Source organism: Lissotriton helveticus, chromosome 7 (assembly GCF_964261635.1).
Source record: "Lissotriton helveticus chromosome 7, aLisHel1.1, whole genome shotgun sequence".
Lineage (NCBI taxonomy): Eukaryota > Metazoa > Chordata > Amphibia > Caudata > Salamandridae > Lissotriton > Lissotriton helveticus.
Genome location: NC_136068.1, coordinates 592,142,132 through 592,154,230, shown reverse-complemented (window position 1 = coordinate 592,154,230; position 12,099 = coordinate 592,142,132).

The window sequence follows — 12,099 nt, the reverse complement described above, 5'->3', positions numbered from 1 at the left end:
TTTTCAAGGCTTGCCGCTAAGATAATTAAAGTCAATAACAGTGCTTGAATTGAAAAAATAGAAGTGCCGGCACTCTGTACCAGAGAACCTGCTTCCCAACTAAAAGTATTACGTCTCTCTTGAGAAGTTCCGGTACTCTGCCGCTCAAAATAAAAAAATGTGCTGGTACTCCATACCAGGCAGTACCGGCCCATTTAAAGCACTGGTCAATAATTTATTCCGTCTAACAATCCCAATTGCAAACCTCACAAAGCCTTCAATGGAGGAGTATCAGTTCATGTAAAATTCCTTAAGCAGCCATAAGATGCATGTGGTGTCGTCTACATTCAGGTCCATCTGCCTAAAGGAAATCTTGTCTCATGCGGCTGGGACATACATGAACTCGAAGTTCATATGTTGTGTTGTTGTTGCTTAAAAGCCAGGACCAGAAAGGACATAAAAACAAAAAGACATTAGAAAATAATTATTTATTTAACATCTTCTAAAAACAAAAATCCCAAGAGAGTTAGCCCGATCCAAACATTTTTACCACTAACACAATATGCTTTTCATCATTTAATGACCAGCGCAAACAGAAGTAATTTGCTAAGGTAAATAATGCACATTAATATTTAAAAACAGGAAAGAAAAATACTTCTTCCAAGAATCCAGGTTGAAAGGGACTCCTCTCCAGCACAGTACATTATAACACAGCAGTGCCAAAGGGCACGCATACGTGACTTTCACAGCTGTATGTCTTGAGGCCCTGTGACAAAACCTATGTATATTTATGTATGTCTAGCTATTAGAGCACAAACCCAATGCTGAACATGGGTGGGAAGGCTGAGTTAGAGTTCAGGACAGTGTACAAGAAAGCAGGATGTTAGTGGGTGCCTGATCCTATCGTGTAGTGTTCTCTGAAGAGGAGGGTCGTCAGTTCCTTTCTGAAATGCAGAATTGTTGGGGCAGAGCTGACGTTGAAAAGGACGGTGCTCCAGATCCTGGGAACAAGAACAGTACTAAATAGATACTCTGTTACTTTTCAAATGTTTTATGAAATGGGCACTTTTAACTAGTTGTTTTAAAGTTGGGGCGAATAAAAACAGTGATGGAGACATCCCTGGCGAGTTCTTCTACCCTCTGGGATGACAATGGAGATTGTGTTATTTAGACGCATCTTCGCTGTAGGCTTGCAGTGTTCCGCCATTGTCCGTCTCGTCATTGACTCTCCTAGTCTCCTCCTGTAGAACATCATACATAAAGTCCCAGTCTACCCTGATGATGTTTTTAAGCATCAAGGGCCACCAGCACCATGTTCCTCCTGCCCGAGCGGCCTATATCTATGAGATGTAATGCTTTCTTTGCATTACCATTTGCCTGCCTCCATGGGATAAAGCCAGCCTGATCTGGCTATATGATCTCCCTCAGAATCCCCTGAAGGTGGAGTGTAGCAATCTTAGTCAATATTTTACAGTCAGTATTAAGTAAGGATATAGGCCTATATGAGGCGCACTCGCCAGCAGGCTTGCCCGGCTTCAGAATTAGGGATACCAATTAATCCAACATTGTTTGTGTAACTTCTCGCCTTTTGAGGTATACTTTTTGTATTGGTGGTAGCAGTTGCCTTGCAAATAACGTATAGAATTTAGCTGGGAAGCCGTCAGTCTCTGGAGCTTAAGGTAGTGGCAAGGAACTTATTGCCTTCAGAATTTCAAGTTCCTCCTTTGGGTTTTGTGAAATCCTCGGCAGGCATGCCTGTCGTATGTATAACTGTTGGTCTTGGGGGTGGGGGGGGGGGGATTTGTCGAGTCTTTGGAATATAATGCAAAGTAGTAATCAAAAAGTAATTAGTTTCTCTTATTCTAGCCTGCACATATCCTCTTCAGTATTTGTCACCTCTTTGATGTTCCTACATGTTTGTTTGGCTCTCATGAGGTTGATTTGCAACCTTCTTGGCTTATTCCCCGGTTCATAGTATTATTTTATCTAACTTTGCTATTAGGTAGTTAACTTAACATAACATAATATGTGTATTTGTAAAGCACACGTTCACCACTACAGGTATCTTGGCGCTGAATAACAGATGTTTGTTGTTAACCAACTCAATGGTACTCATTTTATCGACCTCAGATGGATGAAAGGCTGAGTGGACCTGCTGGGATTTGAACCTGTGAACATGAGGTCTAACACAAGCCCCTGCAGTAGATGCATTAGTCCACTGAACCAACAAACTTTCTCACTGTCTATAGTCTTGATTTGGAGTCTAATTGCAATGACCTTTCTCCATGGTTTCTGTGATTGTGTTTTTTTTGTATTTACCCTCTGTCCTTTTCAATTACTCCCTCTATTGATGTAGGTGATTGTCCTTCATCTTCTGGAGGCGGGTAGATTCCCAACTTCATGGAATGCCACCTTGTGGCTGCGCTACTATTACTGATGCCATTCTCTTTTAAGAAGTGGCTGATACTGTTTTTCATATTGTTGATCACTACCAGGTCCCTTAATAGGTAATAATTTTGGCCCCATGTCCCAGCTCATTTTTTTCGCACGTTGTCCAGCTGTGACAGAATTCATTGCACTGAGCCATGGTCTGATAGTGTAATGGGTTCTTGGTGAACATCTTGTACCGCCTCCAAAAGCCTCTTGTCAAAGAGAATGTAATCTATCCCAGCATAGCTTTTGTGCACGTCTGAGTAGCTTGAATATCCCTTCCCTAATGGGTGCTTGGGTCTCTATCCATCAACAAGTCCCATATCATTTAGTAGGGTCCTCTCTGAAGTCAGCATCAGTGTTGTCCCTCCATATTTTGCTTGTGTTGTATTTTTGCTCCGGCGAATGTCTGTTTAAGTATCCACCCAGAATCATAGGGCTCGCCGCCCATTCAACCAGGATCCTTACCCATTGATCAAGGAATTTACCCTGATCATGACTGGGGCAGTCTATGGGAGCTGGGTCAAGGGCTCCAGACTAAGAGTCCCCCTAATAGCTATCCATCTACCTTCTTTGGTAAAGCACATTTTATACCTTCTTATGGAGAGATGTGCTAAAGAAAATCCTAAATAAATTCATTCAGAGATATAAAACTATATGACCTAAGATCAAGTATCAAAGACCCCAACCCGTGTCCTGAAGCCTAATATCATGCTTGAAACTAAGCACCACCTGGACAGGAAGGCGATAAACACTGGCATCAGGATTAAAGGGCAAGCGGACACAGAAAGGAGCAGTTTGACATCAGCTCCAAAATCACTGCTGCTTTCTTCCAGCTCCAGCGGCATTAGTGGTGCCACCTCACCCCGGGAAGTATAAGCTTCTGAAGGAAGCAAGTCCGCGCCAACACTATCCGTAGCTCTGCTCCACATGTGGCAGTAGCACCTAATGTGTTGCAATTCATTCTCAAGATTGCTGAAACTGCATTCCCTCCAAAGTAATAACTAAATCGAAGGTTGACCTGGATTTGCTTAACGTTGCCCTGTTCTTAGTTGTCAAATCATTTTCTCACACATTAGCGCTAAACCTGAAGCCCAAGTACACAAAGGCGGAAAACATCTCCAATACTTGACGGCCAATCAAAAATGCTAATGAACTAAAGTGAGCTAGATGGTCCTTATTTAAACTTGTTGATGCTTATGTGCATGTTCTCATGATTTCAGTGATCAGGGAAAGCTTAAAAAACGTTTTGTAGAGCAGTCTCTGTTGGGTCAACAGAATTACTTGCAAAATAAACAGAAGAAGGTTAACACTATTCATGTTTAGACCACCAGCAATGTAATCTAAAAGGATATTTAGGAAAGATAGAAAATTCAGAGGCAAAGAACCCAGCCAGACGACACCTAAGCTCTGTGCTTGACCCTGGCAGCAGTGTTAAATCTGATTTCAAAAAGATCTGATGGGACAAATCCGAGACCAGGGACCTGGTTAGATTTCAATCTCTCTGCTATATTCACCAACTCACTCATCGAAATAAAGAAAAAAACCCTATAGATTCAGTCGTGCTAAAGTAGAGAGCAAAGCGGTCAACATACAGAGACTATAGAGCATGATCTGGCGCTTACAGATTGAGGGGCCCATTCAGTGGCGCTCAATAAGGAGTTGATCTTAGACCCTTCTTTGCAGCTTCCTTTTCTGCCCATTCTAGGTTTCGACTTAGTGGTGGTTTAGTTGTGTACAAGGCAAACTCCCCATCCAAACTGGTCATTCTACCACTCTGGCATTTCCCTGGTAAGTATGAGGGCAGGGCACTGCTCACAGAGCAGGGTGAGCTGCCATGGCCTATTATACCCTGATGACCCTATTCTAGTTGCAGCCTTCTGCAGTGTGGGGCTGGTTTCAACATTTTTGCTAGGGCTGGTTTTGGTTTCCAATGCTGCCCTGGCAACGTATAGCAATGGTGTTCATACAGAGCATAGGTAAAACAAACAGCTGATCTGGTCATTGCCAAGGGAATGCAGAGGGTCATTGCTATAGGGATGTATACCTTCAACAGCATTTGAGCGCAGTGATTTTGGGCTGTAATATTCCACTGCTGCTCCCAGTCCACATCTCTTGCAGTGGCAAGGTTCTGTGCATAGGGTTGGTCCAAGGACTCCAATGCAAGTGGCTGGCTACTTTTGAGTCGGAGATCTGGCAACGCCCGAACTCTTTTTCATTGCGGTAAGGAAAAATGCAGATCAGACTCACACATTACCTGATTGAAAATTATGTCTTTCTCTCTATGGCTTGCATGCATCAGCTTTGAACAGTGCCAGTGTAGTATTACATCAATCAAAGATTAAAATGCTTAGAATTTAGATTAAAAATGGAGCTTATATATTAATGTATAATACAATAAAAGTTAAAAAAAAAGGTAGGAACAAGAAGGATATGTAACTATATATATGTATATATATCCATACCTGTATCTTTATCTAAATCCATATCGATTTATATATATATATGTGTAACAGGCTCTTTTTCTTGAAGGCTAAAAAAAAAAGGGAAGTTTTCAAAAGTGTGATCTCCCATTTTAATTCCTATTAGAAAGTTTGCTCTCCGATGCCAGAAAAACAGCTGAATAATATTCTACCAAAGTTCGCAAAAAATTGGAATTGACTTTATTAGTGTCAATCTGTTCAGCCGTTTTCATGCACTTAGCCATTAAAAGGTTGTTAAGGTAGGCATATAACATGTTAGAGATAATTGGACCGTTGGTGTCCAGTTATGGTCTGTTTGCCCCATTCAAAGTGGATTGGCAAATCCTGATTAGCTGGCCAAAATATATAAAGTATATGTTGTGGCAGCCATTACAGGATTCTAGGATTCGATCCCCGAGTCCTGAAACAAGTTCTCTGTTTTTCATGTCCATAAATGCATTGTGTACGGGAAGTCAAAAAGATGGCTCCTGGCACTGCTCGCAGATTTCAGATAGGACGACCAACCAAAACGCTTTCACGCAACGCATTAGGAATATTGAATATATACGTCACATAGATTAGCCTTCTTATTGAATGTTGGCCAGTGGTTTCTAAGCTCACATTTCACAGATAAAATGTCTTCACTGTGATTTGTTTTCTATAATTCCCAGGTCTGAATTAATTTGCATTACCTCCCTCAGCAACTAGGGGAGAGGAGTTGGCCCAACGGCTAGGACGGTCCACCTCGAATCTGGGGAACCAAGTTCGAGTATCGGCAATGCTGAACATACTGTGATTCTGGGCAAATCACTTGGGCCCAGATGCATTAAGCTAAAATCTGCTCGCAAAGAGGCAGATTCTCAGAATCTGCCCCTTTGTGGCCGTTTTTTTTGCATTTGGGATGCATAATCGCAATTTAAGAAATCGCAAAATTGCGATTACTTAAATTGCAATTGCATTTAAGGAATCTCAAATTGAGATTCCTTAAATGCAATGCATTAAAGTTAAAAAAAATAGCGATTTCGCTAATAGGGGGCACAAATTACCATGAAGTTGAACTTCATGGTAATTTGCAAAAACTTTGAAAAATGCACTAGAGTGCATTTTTCAAAGTTCCATTTAACACACAGACATGCCCTTAGGGCATGTGTGTGTGCAAGATGTACCCATATGCAGATTTCAGGGGTGCAACAGGGTGTCCTTTTGACACCCTGGCATCCTTGAAATTGCAATCTCAATTTGCGATTCTCTAATTGAGAATCGCAAATTGAGATTGTCTTTCCATTCATTCCAATGGGCCTCTAGGCCCATAGGAATAAATGGGGAGGTATTCCTTAATTGCGACTCGCAATTTGCGAGTCACAATTAAGGAATTTTAAGAAGTCGCTATTTTTTAAGCAAGTTCTTCATGCATGGCATTTTCCTATTCCTTATTAGCGAATCCTTATTTTTCGCTAATAAGGAATCGCAAAATGGATGCTTGATGCATCTGGGGGATTATCTTCCCCTGCCTAACAAAAATGAATGTGTCCTCATGTAACCCAACTGGTGCTATGTAAATTGCTCTGATACCCGATACCTTAGGGCCAAATTTGCGCTATATAAAACTCTAAAAAATATTTAAAAAGTTAAATGGATAATTAACACAACATTTCTTCTTTCTTTCTGTGCTGTTAAAAGATGATTTCATGGTGACAGTGCTGCTCTCAGAGCAATAATCAGCTCACCTGACAATCTCCCCCTTGAAGGCCCCTCTTTATATGAACATCTACCAATGACTCTTTCCCACCCTGTGAAAATAAACATTGGGAACGCAGAACCCTGTCAGCAAAATCGTAATATACTGTCCTATATGGCACTTTATTTTCTTTGTATGTCTTGATAAAACTACTCTGTAGTGTCATGTTCCATAACCTTATAAAGGAACTTGTCCTTCGGCCTCATTCCTCTTCATGGTCAATGAACTTCTTGGTGACTTGCAATTTCCTTATAATGTGCAGCAGGGGGCACTTTACCCTGTATAGTAATATATATATATATATATATATATATATATATATATATATATATATATATATATATATATATATATACACGTTTCCTGTGTTGTCTTTTCATTGGATCGAAGGCAAACAACTTGGGTGACTTAGTGTTCGTGTTTAGGGGGTGGCTACCCCTGCCGTGTGCCCGCCGTATCAAGTGGCTTGGGATCCAGCCAACATTTGTGGACATATACACATGTTTATGTATGTATATGACACTTGTGGCTGTGTCATTATGGTTCAGATGCACTTTCCATTGAAAAGGTATTTTTGAATTGCTCCTAACTTTTGCCCCTGTAGGCGTATCCAAAATCACCAAATTTGGCAATCAGATCACACTTTCAACTAAGGCCCTGTATGCTAATTTTCATGCAGTTCTGTGCAGCATAAAAAAATTAATGAGGATCAAGACTCGGCCTGGGTAAAAGTTAAATTACGCTGGCATAATTTGCGTAATTTGGGGAATTCCACTTGGTGCTTACTACGCGAAACATACAAAATTATGCCATTATGCCACTTAATGTAATTACACGCCATTCACTGTAAAAAGTTGCAATAACAGAACATCAATGGCAGTTGTTCACAGTGCTTTTGTTCCTTTGCAATTTTTGGGAATATGAAATATACACACGAGCCAAAATTTCACTCAAGCACTTATTTTGCGCTAAAATATAGTGTTGAATGATGGATTGATATTAATTTATTTACGAACAATTTTGCTGAACTTTTATGTAAACATGCAAAAGCAAATTACACAAATTTCGCAATCACCCAATCGAAACAATGTAGTTTTCCATTTTAGTTCCCATAGTCAATTTTGTGTTTAGCTACACCAAAAACCATGGATTAGGTTTATGCCAATCCTGCCATGAAAGTAGACACTTATTCAGAAAGCGCTCTTTCTGTGATCTGGTGAAATCTATTCAGTCATTTTTGAGGCACCAGCATTTAAAGAAGGTGCTTATTGGACTTGAAAGCATGGACATCAGTTAGGGTCTGCCAGGGATCGAAGCTGTGACCCTTGGCTTGCCCCTTGTGTCCCCTTTGCCTCCACTGGCCTCAGGGGTGTTACATTCAGTGCCAAGAATGTGCGGGGGTTCTGCATTCTTTATTATCTGCCTGTTTTCATTCTATGAAAAGTGAATAACATACTATTATTCACTTTTTGTGACATTAACCTCATCCATGCTCATGACGACCTGAGCTCGTCATGAGGCACGGCGCTCCGGTGCTCATGACAAGATCAGCTCGTCATGAGCCGTGGAACGCTCACACGTGGGGATAATTCCTCTGCTGTGCTGAGCGTTCCACAGGAAAGGGTGTGGTCATGAGATGAGCGCCGTGCCTCATGACGAGCTGAGCTCGTCATGAGCATGGGGGCGCTGCGAGCGCCCCCCGCTCCCCAGCACAGCGGGGGAATTACCCCCGCACGGAAGGGGTTTAAAATGGAGCACGCCTAGGACCTATAAAGGCAGCTGTGTTGAGTATAAATGGTTTTAAATGTATGTTGTATGCGTGGTTGTGGGTGTCAGTGTGTTTAAGTGAAAGAGAGCATGCGTTTATGTGAGGAAAGGTTTCTGTATGTGTAAGCATGTGTGTGAGTGAAAGTAAATGAGAGTTAAATAACTGGTAGTGTGCGAGATTGTGGGAGCTTGAGGCCCACGTGTACTATACTTTGACACAAGGTAACACTGCACCAAAGTTGCTGCACTATCTTGTGTCAAAGAGGGAAAGATAAAATGAGCTGTAGCTGGAAAGATATGGTGCTTTTTTTCTCTCTCAGAGCATAGGTGCACTTTCGGCAGCTGTGCACCAACGTACATGCACTTGTGTGTGCAAGGTGAGTGCATTCCCTGAAGCATAGGTTTTGTACTGGAAGGGCTGCATTCCAGTAAAAAAAACTATAGTTTAAGGCTTTTCTAACTTTGTATGTGTACTTGGAAAAATGAGCAATAAAAAAGATTTCTTCTTTTTTAAGCCTGCCTGAGGAGGTACGCTTTTTTTTTTACAAATTCCCATCTACCAATGTTTATAGATAGGGATATGCATCGAAACCCTTGGGTGGTTGCATAGATATGCCAATGCACCATCCATGGAACTCTACACTTGATCCAAATAATGCAAAACAGTGCATAGCACAAGCTTGAGTTTCTTTGTGATGTTATCCAATGCAAATCCTCTATTGGTGTGATGGTGGGTCATTTGACATGCCTGAAAAGAAACAAGTCCTGTGCACACGCTTATATAGTTATTGGTCCTGTTATCAAGACCCAACAATTAGAAACAAAGTTCATAAGAATGAATGAAGTTCAAACACCAGGTTTTCGCATGTAGAGAAGATTTATAAGTCAATCTTGATCAGTACATTTGATAATAGCCAGGGTATTGACAATAAGAGATAATATTCCCCTGCAGCTGCCATTATAGGATCTGGGACATTGTCAGCGATTCCCTTAAAAAAGGCTGAATAAGGGTGTAGAGAGAGCACACTGTGACACCCAGCCCTAAATGGTAATGTTATTAATACTGCAGAATTGGTTTTTGAGGCCACAGACTCAGTCTTTTTCCTAAAATGGAGCAGGCAGCCCATACCCTTGATGACTAGACTGTAGACATGGTGGCCTTTGATCCACAGGCTTGAAAAATAGCCCCAAATATTTTTTTTTTATACAGCGCTGTAAGGACAGGGTAATTTTATTCTATTTTTAGACTGGTAGTGACTATAATCCACTACCATCTCAGTCCTAGTTGCATTTGCGTACATTTGTAGGGCTTACCTATGTGTTTGGCAGGGTTTAGTGCCTTTTATCATTTCTGTGGGCCTATAGGCCCGAAAGCTAGAGAGAAGCAATTTTGTGTTTCTGCCTCGACTGTCCGAGGCGCTTGCAGGGTAAAGGTAATGTTTAGAGCTTAGCCTGTTTTCTGCTAGTGAGAAACCGGTCAAGACTGGCCCTTATCGAAGGAATGTATTTGTCTCCCCGGTTCGAGACGCAATACACAGGTGGCCACTATGGAAGGCGGAGGGAGCCGGGGATGGGTACAGGAATTTGGTGGGAGTCGGCCTGATACCGGAATTTTCCATAGAGAAAGAGAGCTCTATATTATCAAAGAGCGAGCAGTGAGATGAGAGAAAGTAACAAGTGGAGTAGACAGGAGAAGTTGGTCCGAAGGCTGGTGCCGAGAGACTGATACCATCAGCTGAGTAAATTCCTGAGACAAGGAAGGAAGGTGATAAAGGGTCCCGTAGTGATATCAGATGAAAGTGGCAGAGACTGAGTCCAGAAGAGGGTTCGAGTATTTCGGAACCATGGCAGCGTAGACGAGGTGTAGCGGTGCAGACCTGTATTCGTGAGCCATAGAGGGAGAGCAGAGTCCCGAGCATATTGAAGACAAAAGCAAGAACGAGAGAGGGATCAGCTCCGCTGCTGAGATGGAAAGACGCACGTCTAAGGTGAGGCGTTCTGAGTTAGTGTAGAATACATCTAATCACTTATTTTGCCCCTTTTAGGTTATAGGTAGCGACTAAGCTAAATCATGTTTGTTTGGCTCATTCTGTCATGCTTAATTTGAGAATAAAAGGTTTAATGCTAAATATCTTTGAATGTTGGTTTTATGAATGAGATTAACTTTTCCTTTTAACCAGGTGCTGACATACAGAAGGATGGGATATGCCCTTCTGAAAAGGTAACTGAGATGGGGGGAGAGTGTGAACTTCATTTGGGAAATAACTTATAAAGATGAACCCCCATTAGTGTAGATCATCGGGTGATGTTAAAGATATCGTCAGGTGACGTTAAAGATAAAAGTCGGGAGACTATAAAGAATCGTCGGGTGACGTTAAAGATATCGTCGGGTGACGTTAAAGATAAAAGTCGGGAGACTATAAAGAATCGTCGGGTGACCTTAAAGATAAAAGTCGGGAGACTATAAAGAATCGTCGGGTGACGTTAAAGATATCGTCGGGTGACGTTAAAGATAAAAGTCGGGAGACGTTAAAGAATATAAGATGAGGTAATTATAGGATAAGATATGGAATCCATTAGATGTTAGTGGTATGTTTAATTGTATAGGCTTGTAAATAGCTTCATTTCACCTTCTCAGGTGAGTCTTCTAGATATCTTGTAAATAGTGGCCTGAGAAGAGTGTGGTTACGTGACGACTGGGTTAGCTACAGTTGGTAGTCTGCTTAGTGTGAGAAAACAGTTGTTACAAGCGCGTACTTCAGGTATCAGGTATCAGCACTTTACATGAGCACCAGTTGCGTTACATAAGGACACATTCATTTTTTAATTTCTTTTTTATTAGGCAATGGGCGATCAATTGATTTGCCCAGAATCACAGGATATTGAGTGTTGTTGCCGAGACTCAAACCCGGTTCCCCAGATTTGAGGTCGACCAAGCTAGCCTTTAGGCTACATCCTCAATACATTATAGACCATTTACATTTTACAAAAACAGGCATATTTATGTACCCATAAATAGCTCCCTATGTCTGCCTCGGCATCAAGTAGATTACTTAAAGGGTCACTGAAACGGAGCCCACCATATTATTTGGGTAGTGGTGAGTACGCGGCCTCTTTCACAAATTGGTGGATCATTAGCAATGACGGTAGAACTTCCTTCATGGTCCTCAGACTTTTGTAGACTGTTTTACATTTTGAAGATACTTCACAGTTAACCACCTGCTCAGGCACCCTTCCCCCAGATGGAAAAGCGCCACATCCTTGGCAACAGCTGGAAAAGGCACCATTTTGTGAGAATCAAGAGACGCGACAGATGCCCGCTGCTCACCTCATGCAGGTAAATGCACAGTCAGCAGATCCAATTCTTGGACCATCAGGTGCTGCTGCACAGAAAAAGAAGTGTAGTACCTCGTCAAGGCAGAAGAGGGAGACAAAGGAAGCATTTCTGGGCGTTTTTCTCCCATCTGCTGGGTGAGGAGGAAACTGATGAACGAAAGATCACGTGCAATATCTGTGACCAGAAGCTCACCCTGGGGACATCAGGCCTCTGCAAACTGGACGAATTTCAGCCGTTCCTCGCAGCTGAAAATTGCACAATTTCCACTAATAGCAAATGTGTGGCTAGAATGTTGTTCACCCGCTCGTTATCTGTCATAAGTAAAAGAATCCTTATTTGGTTAAAAAATGAATAACGCGCACTCTTAAAAAGCCCAAGAGTAATTC